Source organism: Dipodomys merriami, unplaced genomic scaffold (assembly GCF_024711535.1).
Source record: "Dipodomys merriami isolate MVZ:Mamm:240054 unplaced genomic scaffold, mDipMer1.0.p SCAF_89, whole genome shotgun sequence".
NCBI classification, from domain to species: domain Eukaryota; kingdom Metazoa; phylum Chordata; class Mammalia; order Rodentia; family Heteromyidae; genus Dipodomys; species Dipodomys merriami.
In genome coordinates this window covers 5,255,445-5,271,466 of record NW_027206501.1, presented here as the reverse complement: position 1 = coordinate 5,271,466, position 16,022 = coordinate 5,255,445, and positions in this window count along the sequence as shown.

The following is a 16,022-nucleotide window of genomic DNA, read 5'->3' as shown; positions in this document are numbered from 1 at the left end:
TGTAGTCAATTGCAAATAAGAGTCTCATAGATTTTCTTACCCAGGCTGGCTTTGAATCTTAATCCTCAAATCTCAGCTTTCTGAACAGCTAGGGTTACAGGTGTAAGCTGTCAGTTGCCCTGTGTTTAAGCTTTGCACACTTTTTGTAAAATTCCCATTTGTTCTACTGCCTCCACACACACTTTCTCCAAGATTTTTGACTCTCCAAGATCATGTTCATATGATGTGAGCATGAGGTTTTGGATCTGGAAATCCTTTCATCAAAGGTTCTGCACCATCCAACAAGGCAGCTGGCTCTTAAATTAATACGTGCTCCCTCCTGGATGAACGCACTTATAATTCTCACAGAACTTTCTAGATAATACTACTTTATTTTTGTTTGCTCCTAGCAAATGTTTTAGAGCAAAACCCTTTTTTTTTTTCTTTGTACCAGTACCGAGATGAACTCAGGACTTGGGTGATGTCCCTTAGCTTTTTGGCTCAAGGCTAGTGCTCTACCACTTGAGTTGTACCTTCACTTGTGGCTTTTTGCTCATTAACTGGGGATAAGCAGTTCTTGGGTTTGTTTGCTAGCACTGGTTTCAAATAGTGATCCTCAGAGCTCAGCCTCCTGAGTAGCTAGGATTACAGGAGGCAAGACAAAACCATTTTGTAGGGAAACAGGTTGGACCATGTGGGAAATATGACTTTGGCAGATAAGCTTGAGCCTCTGTGGTATCTGACAAATAATTCATGAGGATAATGGAATAATTCTAATAATAAGGAATTCAAATATATCCATTTAAAATTATTTACCTATAGATACTATTTTTTTCTAAAAATATTAGCTATTGGACTATACAAATTCCTTTACCATAGTGAAAGAATAAAACTCCAAAGTGGGAAATACATGAATTATTGAATTAACTACAGAAAATAAAAGTTTTCCATAGGAAAAAAAGAAACTAAAACAGCATAAATTGCACAGAGGAAAGAGCTTGAGCAAATCAAAGCCAGATGATAAAAGTTGAATACTAAAGAAAGAATGGCATACAGATGTTTCAAGAACAAACAGAATCAGCAGAACAAAACTCAGGAACATAGAGACCAAGTCTGTTCTGTTACCAATATTTTGGAAGATCTGACTAAAAAGAGGCTTGTTCTAAATTACAAGACAGCCAACCAGAATACTGACCTAAACTCTGAAAAAGACTGTAACCACTGAGTTCAAATCTCACTTTTTTTTTTTTTTTTTTTTTTTTTTTGTCGGTCGTGGGGCTTGAACTCTGGGCCTGGGCGCTGTCCCTCAGCTCTTCAGCTCAAAGCGAGCGCTCTACCACTTGAGCTACAGCGCCACTTCCTCAAATCTCACTTCTGCCATTTAAAAAGTTATACATAGGGGCTGGGAAGGTGGCTCAGTGGTAGAGTGCTTGCCTTGCATGCATGAGGCCCTGGGTTCGATTCCTCAGCACCACATAAGCAGAAAAAGCTGGAAGTGGTGCTGTGGCTCAAGTGGTAGAGCACTAGCCTTGAGGTGAAGAGCTGAGGGACAGCACCCAGGCCCAGAGTTCAGGCCCCACGACTGACAAAACAAAAAACAAACCAAAAAAAAAACATATATAATGTTAGAAGATGGAGCTTATAATCCTAGCTACTTAAGAAGCTGAGATCTGAGGGTCAAGGGTCAAAAGCCAGCCTAGACAGAAAAATCATGAGACATCTCAATTAACCAGCCAAAAGCTAGAAGCAGAATTGTGGCTCAAATGGTACAGCACCAGCCTTGAGTGAAAAACCTAAGAGACAGCACTCGGGCCCTGAGTTCAAGCCCCAGTACCAGTATGAAAAAAAGGGGAAAAAAAGTTTTATAATGCTGGAAATTAACTCTTAAACTCATCCTTAAGAGAGGGAAAACATTTTTTGCCCCTAGGTCCCATTGTTTCTGAGATAACACTAGAGTTATATGCGGCGGGGGGGGGGGGGGGGGGGGGGCGGGGGGGTAGAGGGCTAGTCCTGGGGCTTGAACTCAGGGCCTAGGTACTGTCCCTGAGCTTTTTTGCTCAGTGCTATCACTTACCACTTGAGCTACCATTTTACTTCCAAGTTTTTGCTGGTTACTTGAAGGGAAGAGTCTCATGGACTTCCCTGCTCAGGCTGGCTTCAAATCACAATCCTCAGATCTCAGCCTCCTGAGTTCCTAGAATTGCAGGGGTCAGCTACCCAGCTGGAGTGATTCCTTTATCCAGTCCCAGTTGTTAAAATAGATTGCTTTCCCCAAGCAAATCAAGCACAGTCCATGTTGGTGATCTCACCAAAACCTAAGGGACTGTGGATACATTTTGTCAGATTTAATTTGCTTTCTCGTGTCCCATAGACAGGGTGGCCGGGTGATGTGTGGCCAGGGGCATGGACAGGCTCTGGGCAGCTCAGGGCTTTGAGTGTAGGCTCCCTACCGACTATCATGTCATAGACACTTCTTCCTCTGTGATAACGCACTTTATAAACTATTGGATAGATTTCCTGGCATCGTGAAGACTTCCAACAGTGCTGGAGGCCTCATAGACAAGCAATGTGAGCCGCTGATGTTTATGGCTAGAATATGAACTATCTCTCACAGGCTCATTTGTTGAAGGCTTGATTCCCAGCTAGTGGAAGGTTCTGGAAACTTTGAGAGTATCTTGAAACTTCAGTTTCGTTGTCGAAAAATACCTGCTCAGACAAATAGATACAACTCTATTTGGGACACTATGAGAGCAACTTAGAGTTTTGGCTTCTCCCCTTCCCCCGCCCCCAACTTCAACCTGTGACCCTGGGATGTCATTGAACCTCTCACAACCTAGGTTTTGTTTTCCTCACTCAAGAGTTGTGCAAGAGGATGAGCTTGAAGTTATTAATAATTACAGATCCATCCTTCATTTGACAACCTCAGCCAAGTAACAGAGATTTGAAAGGGAGGGACCTAAGCATTTTGTTCAAGAAGAAAATCCCATTGGTCTCTGCAGTGTGCAGGCAAGTTCCAGTCAAGGTTGCTGAAAGAAACCCATCACCCCTTCCAATGACAATGGACCAAGACTGCCATGGAAATGGAGGGCTGGGCCACGTGACCCCAACTACAAATTCCTATTTTCAGTGTCTCAGCTAACACTCCCGCTTTTACCCCGCCCTGGCCTTACCAAGTTAGCTCATCCTTGAATCTCCTCACACAATTGAAATGGGGCCAAACATTTTACCAGTCATTAATGTACAAGAGAATAACAGAGTGGGAGAAATCAGGCAATGAGTAACCTTGTCCAGATGGACTAATTCACTCATCTTCAGCCTCCGCTTTGTCTCCCAGCCTTCATCCGTACAACGGAGACAGCTTAAAACTCCTTCTCATCACCCTACCGCTTGAGCCACAACTCCACTTTCAGCTTTAAGATGGAGATAGGGGTCTCATAAACTTTCCTCCTTGGACTAGCTTTGAACCACAATTCTTAGCTCTTAGCCTCCAGCGTAGCTATGACTACAAATGTGAACCACCAGTGTCTGACTCATAAAACATTTTTAAACAGGTAAGCTAGTTCACAATGCTAGATATGTTTTTTGGTTAAGTTTATTCTTGCCCAGCTGTGAGTAGAAAAGCGTAATATAGGTAGCAAATAAATAGCAATACTATTTTTTTAGCTATTGAGCAAGGTAGCAATAAATACTTGAGGGAAAATGTAGCAATAAATGTCTGTTAGATGATTCAGCAAGGCTCTTTGATAAGGAGATTAAAATTCCACAAATCTAGGTCAAACTTCACTTGCCATAACTTCTTCCCAAACTTAACTAGGCTAGAGGAATAATAGTAGGATTTGGCGATAACATCTCTTTCTTGGCTGTCCAGAAATTAATAATCTCTTGGGATTTACTTTCATAAATTTAAAAAAAGAACTCCCACTCTGGGCATGTTTTTCTCCAAGAATAAGAAATTATTGTACATAAATTACATAGAAAAGGTAAAAACAAGTCCTAAAAACTTCCATGGTATAGCTAAGATATGGAACCAACCCAGATGCCCCTCAGTAGATGAATGGATCAAGAAAATGTGGTATATATACACAATGGAATTCTATGCCTCCATCAGAAAGAATGACATTTCCCCATTTGTTAGGAAATGGAAAGGCTTGGAAAAAATTATATTAAGCGAAGTAAGCCAAGCCCAAAGAAACAAAGGTCCCATGGTTTCCCTTATTTGCAATATCTAGTGTATGTATGAGTCAAGCAGGAAAGGTCAGATAATGTGATGTTAGGAAAATGAACCCTTAGATAAGTATTCAAATGTTTTTTTTTTTTCATGCATTTGTTTCTAACACATTTATAAGATTATTTCTTTGTTGCTTTGTATGTCCCTCCCCCACAGTATAACCCCTGCTTTCACTATATTTGATGTCGGTATAATTTGTGGAGGAGATGGGGAAAAACAAGTCGTTTAAGGATACAGGTGGACCCGATGCAACTAGGAGAAGTACAAGTTGTCATGTCCAAAATGAACTTTACAACTTTGGTGGGGGGAGGGGGGGAGGGCTTGGGGGGGGGAGGCTGGGAAGGGATGTGAAGAGTAAACAAAGGAGGAGGCTACAATGCTTGATAAGAAATGTACTCATTATCTTGCCCATGTAATTGTAACCCCTCTGTACAGTATGTCCACAAAAAATTAAAATTAAAATTAAAAAAAAAACTTCCATGGTAATAAGTATCACAGACTATTTTAATAACCAAATCATCTACTTCTACAATAATAAGGAAAAATAACCCTCTAATGTCACTTCATTTTTAATACGCCTTGGGGAATTTTTAAATTAAGCAACAATTTTGGAGTTCTTTCTTCCCTGATCCTTTACTGCCTCCTAATGGCCAGATATTTTATGTACTATGAGATGGTTGTCCTGGGAATATTTGATGTTTTTTTTTTTTTTTAGTATTTTTTATTTTCTTCAACCATGTCTTTTATATGTTGGCATTCAACAGATCAGTTTATGAATACAGTGCCTTGGGTGGTCTGCAAGCAGTTATAAATGAATTAACTGAAGTATAATTGACTCTATGGAGAGCATAAATAGTATGATTCTGTAGAACGGCTAAGTCAAAAACCCAACAAAATAAAAACCACGAAATGAGTACTTGCAAAGAGGGGGACAAGGGGAGAGGGGCTGAATAATAAAAGATGGAAGAGGGGAGGATGCAGGCAAGAATTCATTGTATAAACCACAGAACTGAGAAAAATAAGGGAAGGGGTAGGTGGATGGGAGGGGGGGTGAAGATGTTGAAGAGTTGACACAGATCAAGACATTGTACTCATAAACTGCTTTGTTAAATGGCAAATAAAAAGCAGTATAAAACCTAACTGAACTCTCTCTGTTCTATTCTATCTCTCTCGCTGTTCTTTTCTAGCTCTCGCTGATCTTTTCTAGCTCTCTTGGCTCTCTCTCTGTTCTTTTCTAGCTCTCCCTGCTCTCTCTTGCTGCTCTTTTAACTTTCCCTATCCCTTTCTCTTTTCTACATTTTGGCTTGTGCCCTGAAGAGTGCGACGCAGGCTGGGTCCCAGGGACCCCCCTCTAGGTTCCCTCTCAAAGGCTAGCCAATGTAGGCTTGATCTATTTGTTCAGGCTTTCTTTGCATTCTTTCAGAAATTCGTCATCTTGAATTCGCCATCTTGGCCACGTGGTGGGTTAAGGGTTTGGCCCCATCTGACCCTTAACCTTCCACCAAGCCTACTACTCCATCCATCTATTCTAAGGTGCCTTGCTAACAAGTTGCTCTTTTCACAGGCCCAACCATCTGATGTGCTTTGTTAGCAAAGATGTCTAAACGTTGTCAAAATTTTAGGTTTTGAGTTTTGCCTTTTTTGTTTTGTGTTGTATATTCTGGTACTGACTACATGATTCTAAAATATTGGGCATATCTGTGCTAAGATTCTCACATCTAAGAAGTTTTGTCATTGCAGCATATTTGTTGGTCAGTTCTTGATAAGGAGCAGGTAAGCTCTACTTATTCTACTTGATCTCCTTGTTGCTTTAATTGGAAATAATAAAGGGCTTTTGTGGCAAAGATTGCAGTTCAAAGCCAGCCCGGGCTAAAAAAATTCCTAAGACTCCATCTCCCAACTAACCTGCAAAGAGCCAGGCTGGAAGCATGGCTCAAGACTCTCATCTCTAACCAGCCAAACTCTGCAAGTGGTACTATAACTCAAAGTGGTTCAGTGCTGGCCTTGAGCAGAAGTGCTCAGGGACAATGCCCAGGCCTTGAGTTCAATCCTCCTTGAATACCAACTGGGACAAGCCATCCCAGCAACGAGCACCTAGACTCAGCCAGTCTGGGGAACAAGGGAACATGGAGAGGAGTAAGAGATGTCACATCAGCTACTTTGTGCCTGCCCTTTCAAAATTAACCAGAGCCAGGTCAGTGGAAGAAGCCTGCCCATCCAATGTCTATACCTGTCTACCTATTAACAACAGGAATTTATATTCTTGCCTTTGTCACCTGAATGCCTTCTCTGGGAGGGGACCAAATTCCAGCCTTTTACCCCTATTGTCGACGCCCCTTGTCAGCAGGAAGTAGCCAGAGAGAATCCTCGCCCTATTTCATGATTATTAAAAGGCTGGAATGTAAGGTCCGCTCCTGGATGGCTAGCAGACTCCACCCTCCTCACAGCAAAGTCTCCACCCAGTACCTGCGTTACCTAGGCAACTGGGACACCTGGAAGAGGTCACATCTGAATTTGATATGGCCACACCTTTCTCTGCCCATACCCTAGATAAGGCCTAGCCCAGGCCCAGGCTCACTCTCTCTGTTCTTTTCTGCTCTCTCTCTGCTCTTTTCTAGCTCTTTCCTCTCTCTTCCCTCTCTTTCCCAGCTCTCTCTTATTCCCAGGCCTTTCCCAGTCACGCGGAGTGCCAACCTTGCCTGGTCCCTGCAGGTCTACTGAATAAACCTACCCCTTACCTGAAAAGTGGGGGAAAGCACAGGGTGGGAGGGGTGGGTGACATTGATGATCTCCCATTAGAAAAGCTTGATTGCATTTTATTCCTATTACAAACATCAAAATCAACTTAAGAAACACATTCTGACATGTGGTTAAATTTCTTGTCATTTTCATACTTAAAGCTTGTATATGCACTTACAGCAACTTTACTAAAATATTTTTCCTAGAAAACTCCCAGAAAGAAATTCTGGACAAAAGGCATCTGTGTTGTGGTCTAAAGATTCAGAAAGCATCAGGAGCCAGTGGCTCACACCTTTAATCCTAGCTACTCAGGAGGCTGAGAGCTGAGGATCGAGGTTCAAAGCCAGCCCAGGCAGGAAAGTCTGTGAGACTAATTTCCAATTAACCAACAGAAAATCGGAAGTGGCGCTGTGACTCAAGTGGTAGAGCACTCGCCTTGAGCTGAAAAGCTGAGGGACAGTGCCCAGGCCCAAAGTTCAACCCTCATGACTGAAAAAAAAAAAGGATTTAGAAAGAATGAAACATCCATCCTTCTCTTCAAATTCAAGATGGGAATTCTCATATTAACAATTAATCCTTCAGTAATGACATTGTCTGTGGATTTTGTTACACAGGGTTTGGCTTTCATTTTCAATTAGACCTGTCCATCCATGTACTATGAAACACTCCTGGAAGCCAGGCACCAGTGGCTCACGCCTGTAATCCTAACTACTCAGGAGGCTGAGATCTGAGGATTGTAATTCAAAGCCAGCCCAGGCAGAAAAGTTCATGAAAGACTCTTCCTCTAATTAACCACCAAAAAAAGCCAGAAATGAAGGTCTGGCTCAAGTAGTAGAGCACTGGCCAAAAAAGCTTAGGGATAGTGCCAAGGCCCTGAGTTCAAGCCCCAAGACTGGCACACAGTCAAACAAGAAATACACCTGAGGAGTGGTAGACAAAAGGCATTTTGTCACACCTGTAATAGCCCACTATAGCAACTTCATTCCATTTGAATACTTGATACTAGCTTAGGAAAGTGACATGTGTCCACATCTACTATTCCAGCAAAACCAAACTTCATTGTTATTGTTGTTGTTGGTGGTGTTAGTCATGAAGCTTGTCCTTGAATTTTTTTCACTCTAGGCTAACAATCATTTGAGCCACAGTTCCACTTCTGGCTTTTTGGTGGAGTTGGAGATCAGAGTCTCACAGATTTCCCTGCCTGGGCTGGCTTTGAACTGCAATCCTCAGATCTCACTCTCTTGAGTAGCTAGGATTACAGGCATCAGCCACTGGCAACTGATAAGACACAGAATTTTTTTTAATTTTACTGTAAATGAGGCACAGAGAAGTTACAGTTACATAAGTAAGGTAATGAGTACATTTCTTTTCAAACAGTGTTACCCCCTCTTTCATTTTTCTCCTGCTTTCCTTTACCCCTGACTCCCCCCAAGTTGTAAAGTTCATTTCCAACATAGTGTCTAGTGAGTATCACTGTTGCATTGATTCACCCTTTGTCCCACCATTTCTGTGACTCCCCTTCCCCTTCCCCATATCAGATAAATTTATATATAAGACAAAGGGTACAGAAATAAAAAACCAGTCAAAAACAGTGACAACATGGAATAAAACAAAGTAAAAAGAAAAATGAAATAACTGCAAACAGTACACTAAAAAAAAAAAAAAAAAAGTCTGGCTAGCCAGACACTGGTGACTCACATCTGAGAAGGCTGAGATCTGAGGATTGAGGATTGCAGTTAGAAGCCAGCCAGGCAGAGAAGTTCCCATGAGACCCTTATCTCTAATTAACCACTCAAAAACTGGAAGTGGCACTGTGGCTCAAGTGATAGAGCACTAGCCTTGAGCACTGCATTCAAGCTCCACAACCACACAAAAGAAAATATGCCCTCTTGATTCCATTTCTTGGAGTTTATTTCACTAAACATTTTATATAGTCTATGCATATACCTATTGCACTATTGTGAGCCTATGCTAAGAATATCATAGACATATTCTTTTTTTTTTTTTTTTTGTCAGTTGTGGGGCCTAAAGTCTGGGCCTGGGTGCTGTCCCTCAGATCCTCAGCTCAAGGCTAGCACTCTACCACTTGAGCTACAGCGCCACTTCCGGCTTTTTCTGCTTATGTGGTGCTAAGGAATCGAACCCAGGGCCTCATGCATGCAAGGCAAGCGCTCTACCACTGAGCCACCTTCCCAGCCTGACATATTCTACTTTTTACAAATGAGAGAAACCAGGCAGCATATGTTTCTTTGAGTCTGGCTTGCTTTGCTTAATATAATTTTTCCCCAAGTCTTTCCATTTCCTAACAAATGGGGCAATGTCATTCTTTCTGATGGAAGCACAGAATTCCATTGTGTATATATACCACATTTTCCTGATCCATTCATCTACGGAAGGGCATCTGGGTTGATCCATAGCTTAGCTATGGTAAATATTGCTACAACGAACATGGTTGTGCTGGTAGCTTTAGTGTGGCCTTGTTTGTAAACATTTGGGTAAATGAGCTGGAGTGGGATTTCTGGGTCATAGGGGAGCTCTATGTTTAGTCTTTTGAGGAACCTCCATACTGCTTTCCAGAGTGGTTGAACAAGTTCACATTCCACCAACAGTGTAATAGAGTTCCCTTTTGGCCACATCCCCACCAGCATGTGTTATTATTAGTTTGGGGGATGTGTGTGTGTGTGTGTGTGTGTGTGTGTGTGTGTGTGTGTGTGTGTGTGTGCGTGTGTGCGTGTGTGTGTTTGTGTTTGTGTGTATGTATGTGTATGTATATATATATATATATATATATATATATATATATATATATATATATACATATATACATATATATGTTGTGTTTCTGGATCTTTAGGAAGTTTCGACCTGTGTCAAGGAGCCCTAGTGTTTCCTCTATCCCTTCTGGTAGTATTTTCAGAGGATCTGATCTTATGTTGAGGTCTTTGATCCATTTGGAGTTGATTCTGGGGCAGGGTGATATATAAGGATCTAACTAAAGTTTTCTACACATGTATAGCCAAGTCTGCCAGAATCATTTGTTGAAGGAGCTGTCTTTCTTCCATCCTGTGTTTTTGGCCCCCTTATCAAAGATTAGGTGGCCATAGGTCTGTAGGTTCTTTTCTGAGTGTTCAATTCTATTCCACTGGTCCTCAGGCCTGTTCATGAAGACACAGAATTTTTAATCTAGAAAAGCTTTAGGGTTTTTTTAAATTCTGCTAGTAAGAAGTCAATAAGACTACATTTAGTACTGTTACTTCATAATCATTACAATAATCCTGAAATGAATTTGGTAATTAGCAACTACTATATTAATTACTGAAGATATTTAAAACAAAGGATTTAAACTTTATTTCTGCAGACTGGGGCAAGGACAGTAAGAAATATGATAATTCAATAACACACAGAGCAACCTTTATAACTCTTTAACTTTTTATCACTTCAAACATAGTGTTTGGAATTATCTGAAATGCCCCACTGATCTCTATACCTGAAATTTAATGATTTTAGAGATGATCTATTGGCCATGCTTAAAATTATGCCTTATTTCACTGTCATTTGCATTTTTTTCTTTCCACCACATCCTCCTTCACTTCCTCTGTGGATACTCCTGGGCCTTTGATTTATTCATGTGGACAAGGTGTTATTTGCTGGCACCTCTAATTCTATTATTCAGCCAAACATTTGTGAAGGTGCATACTGCTAAAGGAGCTGTGAATGATAGAGCATGGGTATGATATGGTGTCCTACCTTGAGCTTAGTGTCTGAACAAATTACCCAAGGTGTGGAGGAAATCCAACAATAAGCCTAAAAAATATAATGCCCACTATATTGAGAATCTACTGAAAGGCTAGAAACCTTTTTTGCCTCACCTAAGGAAAAGAAAAAAGAAAAATCATTTCCAAAGTGTTTCTTTAAAAAAACAGAAAAATAAAGAATGGCATTGCCCCATTTGTTAGGAAATGGAAAAACTTGGAAAAAATTATATTAAGTGAAGTAAGCCAGGCCCAAAGAAACATAGGTCCCATGGTTTCCCTTATTTGTAATATCTAGTATATGTATGAGTCAAGCGGAAAAGGTCAGATAATGTGATGTCAGGAAAATGAACCCTTAGATATGTATTTTAATGTTTTTTTCTTTCATGCATGTGTTTCTAATGCATTTATAAGATTATCTCTTTGTTGCTTTGTATGTCCCTCCCCCACAGTATAACCCCTGCTTTCACTATATTTGATGTCAGTATAACTTGTGGAGGAGATGGGGAAAAACCAGTTGTTTAAGGATACAGGGACCTGTTGCAACAATGAGAAGTACAAGTTGTCATGTCCAAAATGAGCTTTACAACGTCGGTGGGGGGGGGGGGAAGGTGGGGGAAGGAGAAGGATTGGGATTGGAGGGGAGGGGGGAGGCTGGGAAGGGATGTGAAGGGTAAACAAAGGAGGAGGCTGCAATGCTTGGTAAGAAATGTATGCATTATCCTGCCCATGTAATTGTAACTCCTCTGTACAGTATGTTCACAAATAAAATTAAATTAAATTAAAAAAAAAAACAGAAAAATAGGCACCAGTAGCTCATGCCTGTAATCCCGGCAAATTGAGAGGTTGAGATCTGAGGATCCAGTTCAAAGCCAGCCTGGGCAGAAAGCCTATGAGACTCTTATCTCCACTAAAGTATAAAAAAAAGCCAGAAGTTGTGCTGTGTTTCAAGTGGTAGAGCACTAGCCTTGAGCAAAAAAGCTACAGGATAGAACCCAGGCCCTCAGTTCAAGCCTCAGAACTGGCACAGAAAGAAAGAAAAGAAGGGAGGAAGAAGGAAAGAACAAATGAAAGAGAGAGAGAGAAAGAGAGAGAGAGAGAGAGAGAGAGAGAGAGAGAGAGAGAGAGAGAGAAAGGAAGGAAGGAAGGAAGGAAGGAAGGAAGGAAGGAAGGAAGGAAGGGAGGGAGGGAGGGAGGGAGGGAGGGAGGGAGGGAGGGAGGGAGGGAGGGAGGGAGGGAGGGAGAAGAAAGAAAGAAAGAAAGAAAGAAAGAAAGAAAGAAAGAAAGAAAGAAAGAAAGAAAGAAAGAAAGAAAGAAAGAGAAAGAAAGAAGAAAGGAAAGAAAAGAAAGGAAAAAAGAAAAGTTACTGAGTGTTTGCTATACATCACACAAAAGTTCAATTTTTCCTCTTTGGAAGGCATGATTCCTGTACAATGCACTACATCTCCCTGGGCCTTAGTAGCCTTGGGATAATTAGTATAATAGATATGAGTTCCCTGTTGCTGCTGTACCAATGGAAATTTCTTATCTCATAGCTGTGGAGACTAGACCTCAAATGATAGATTTGGCAGTGCTCTGAAACTTGTGGGGAAAGATAACTGGTGATTTGCTGGCAACATATTGAAATAGAAGGCAACTGGACACCAGTGTGACCTCATCTTAACTAGTGGCAGGTACAATGTCCCTATTGCCAAATAAGGACATATTCTGAAGTCCTAAGAGTTAGGGCTTCAGAGGGTCCTGTTGGAGTGGACACAACTCAACTCCTAATAAGTGCTAATGTCAGCCAGGCATTGGTGGCTCACACATGTCATCCTAGCTACTCAGGAAGCTGAGATCTGAGGGTCACAGTTCAAAGCCAGCTGGGGCAGAGAAGTCTATGAGACTTTTATCTCCAATTAGCCACCACAAAACTAGAAGTGGAAGTATGGCTCAAAGGGATAGAGCAGTAGCCTTGAGCAGCAAAGCTCAGACAGCACCAGGCCTCATAACTGACCAAAACAATTTTTTTTTGGTGTGGGGGTCCAGTCATTGGGCCTGAACTCTGGGCCTGGGCACTGTCCCTCAGCTCTTCAGCTCAAGGCTAGTGCTCTACCACTTGAGCCACAGCGCCACTTCTGGCTTTTTTCTTTTTGCTTATGTAGTGCTGAGGAATCAAACCCAGGGCCTCATGCATGTAAGGCAAGCACTCTACCACTGAGCCACCTTCTCAGCCCCTAAAACAATTTTTTAAGAGCTAAACTGAAAAACTTCTTCAACGTTTTTAAATTGTTTAATTGCTGTTATAAAGGTGATGAACAGAAGGGTGACCAGTACAAAAGTCGGATAAAGAGTACATTTCTTTTTGGACAAAAATGTCACCCCTTCCCTCATTCTCTCCCAGTTTTCCCCTCCCATCCCCACCCATAAGCTGTATAGTTCATTTTCAACATAGTGTCTAGTGAGTATCACTGCTGCATTTGTTCACCCTTTGTCCCTCCATTTCTGTATCCCTCCTGACCCTCTGAAAGACAGATAAATGAACAAATAAGCCAAAAAGGAAAGCAAAGGAGAGGAGAAGAGAGGAGAGGAGAGAAGAGGGGAGGGGAGGGGAGAGGGGAGGGGAAAGGAGAGGGGAGGGGAGGGGAGGGGAGGGGAGGGGAAGAAGAAAATAGAAAAACAACAACAAAGAAAAAAATCTCTTGCTTCCATTTCCTGAACATTTCTCACATTTTGAAATTTACTTTTATTTTCAATCTGTAGCCATGAAAAGACTGCTAGCCTGCAAAATCAAAGCATTGAAGAATTCTGGAGTTGTAATTTTGGAAAAGCCCATCACCACTTCAAAGTTTTTAAGTTACTTCCAAACAACTAAGTCTTTTCATTGGGTCAATGTGATAGTGGGTTATCAGAGATAGGGAGAATTTTTCATTGATAAAAGGGGATCTTTAACTTTAGCATTTTTTTAACAACGCTCTCTTAGGAAACAATTCATAAACAATAATGACTAAAGGAAGGTGTAAGATTGTCCAACAAAAAGAAATGTACTCACTACCTGGCTTATTACCTTAATAATAAGAATAGACTTATTTTTAATAATAATAATGATGATGATGAATGTTGCTCACATTTATATAAAAAACTTGATTTGTTCCTAAGGAAGCAAGGAATGTTTGCTACCATTCCTTGTTGGTTTATATGACACTTTTGCCATATACACATTGCTCCCAACCCATCTGTTCCTTTCCCTCAATTAAAACTTGCTTTCTAGCAAAATAACGGGACTGTTATTGAAGACAGCACTGGACCTTCTGAAATACTTGAAAGATTGTTAATCTAGAATGAGATGAAGTAGTTTATTTTTTTAGAAATCCAACCAGGTTTTTCTTTCCTGTGCTCTGAGTACCACACATTCAGTTTTCATTTTTCAGCACTCCATGCTGATATGTGTTTTTAAAAGTCAGTCACCAATTGTCATCAGCCTCCGTGGACCAGAGGATCATGACCTTCTATAACTACTTCCTGCTGTCTGGTTCCTCTTGGGATCTACTCACTGGTAGATTCTGTCTTCAGCTTGCTTATCGGTTAAAATCTACATTGTATTCACCAGCTAAGCATTGTCTATCTTTCCACCTGTCTACCCAGCATTGGTATGTATGGCCACTGTCTCTGGATCTCCCTCAGACATCCCATTTCACATGTCACAACGTTACATTGTGACATTACTCACCAGGCATAATGGCCTGAAGCATGAAGGCATTACTAGATCTTGTCTGGAAGCTGGAGGCCTTTGTGCTCTTGTCAGTGACTCTGAGTTTGCTTTGCTGTTACATCTGTCCAGTAATGTGCTGCCCACTAGCATCTCCCTCATCCTAGTTCACTCAGCTGTCTGATCTTTTAGATCACTGGGATTACCTAAAAGGGAAGAGAAGTCAACTACCAATCAGTGTAAGGAATCATCCAACACTACTTCATCCCTCCTCCACCCTAGAGATTTGACCTAAAAGACCAGGAACAGGGAGAATGTTCTGACTCCTGTGAGAGGAAAACTTAAAACCTAAGAGAGGACGTGGGCCTGGTGCCGGTGGCTCGTACCTGTAATCCCAGCTACTCAGAAGGCCGAGATCTGAGAATGGAGGTTCAAAGCCAACCCAGGCTGGAATGTCCATGAGATTTTTATCTCCAATTAACCACTAGAAAACCAAAAGTGGAGCTGTGGCTCAAAATAGTAGAGCACTGGCCTTGAGCAAGGGAGCTCAACACCCAGCACCCAGGCCTCGAATTCAAACCTCACAACCAACAAAAAGGGGAGGGGAGGGGAAGTTTTTGGTGATCAAATATCTTAAGCTTTATTTGTCAACCTCTGTACCACAATAATGCCAGCTCTGACCTAACCTCAGACATCCCATTTCTCCTAATTAAATATGCTACGTAAAGGCGATGTGCTATGAACACTTTATAAAAGGTACACAGATTTTTATAGTCAAAATGAAAAGTACACAGATAATAAATAGACCTTTAATTTTTATTGATAAGTCATGGTTTCCTATTGAGTTACATAATAGAGTACAAATAATCATATAAGATTCCAACATTTAAAATAAGAGCATTCATCACCTTGATTAATATATTAAAGCTTTGGTTCCTGAATGTTTGATTTTGACAATTCTCCTGCTAGGCTACACAAAACAACTTCCTGTGTTTAAGAGATCTGCCTCACCATACCCACCACAAGTCAAGCACAGAGGTTTTAAACATCAAAATTAAGTACTATCTCGAAACTATCAAAAGTAAATCTTAAAAATTAAAAAAAAGAACTCTGAACTTCCCTTTACCAATAATTCAGTATACTGGGCAGAAAAACTTAGCCTCCCAACAAGAGATGGAAAGATTCATAAATGCATATAAAAATGCATATATTACTCCTATGTCAGAACCAGGCATATGCACGTGTAAATATCCTCTGAAGTGGAAAACTCACAAAACCATCCAGCAAGTATTTGTTCTGTTGTACTACAATGGAAATGAAAATGGCCATGCATTTTTTATACTGATAACATTATGGCGCTGTCATTTGCCATGGTAAAACAAAACAGAGCTCCCTGCCCACAATAGTTTTCAAACAAGTCTATTCTCACTGACATATACTTCATTGAAAAGCTTTGGCTTAATTTATTGAAAAACAGTAATGGATCTCTATTCAAAGTAGTGATTTTAAAAAAATAACCTTAATCTATACTTCAACATGTTCCACATATGTAGAATAAGCTACTTAATATTAACATAAATATCATTTGATTAGATGACAGGAAAAATAAACTGTTCTTCAAATGCCTTACTTTACT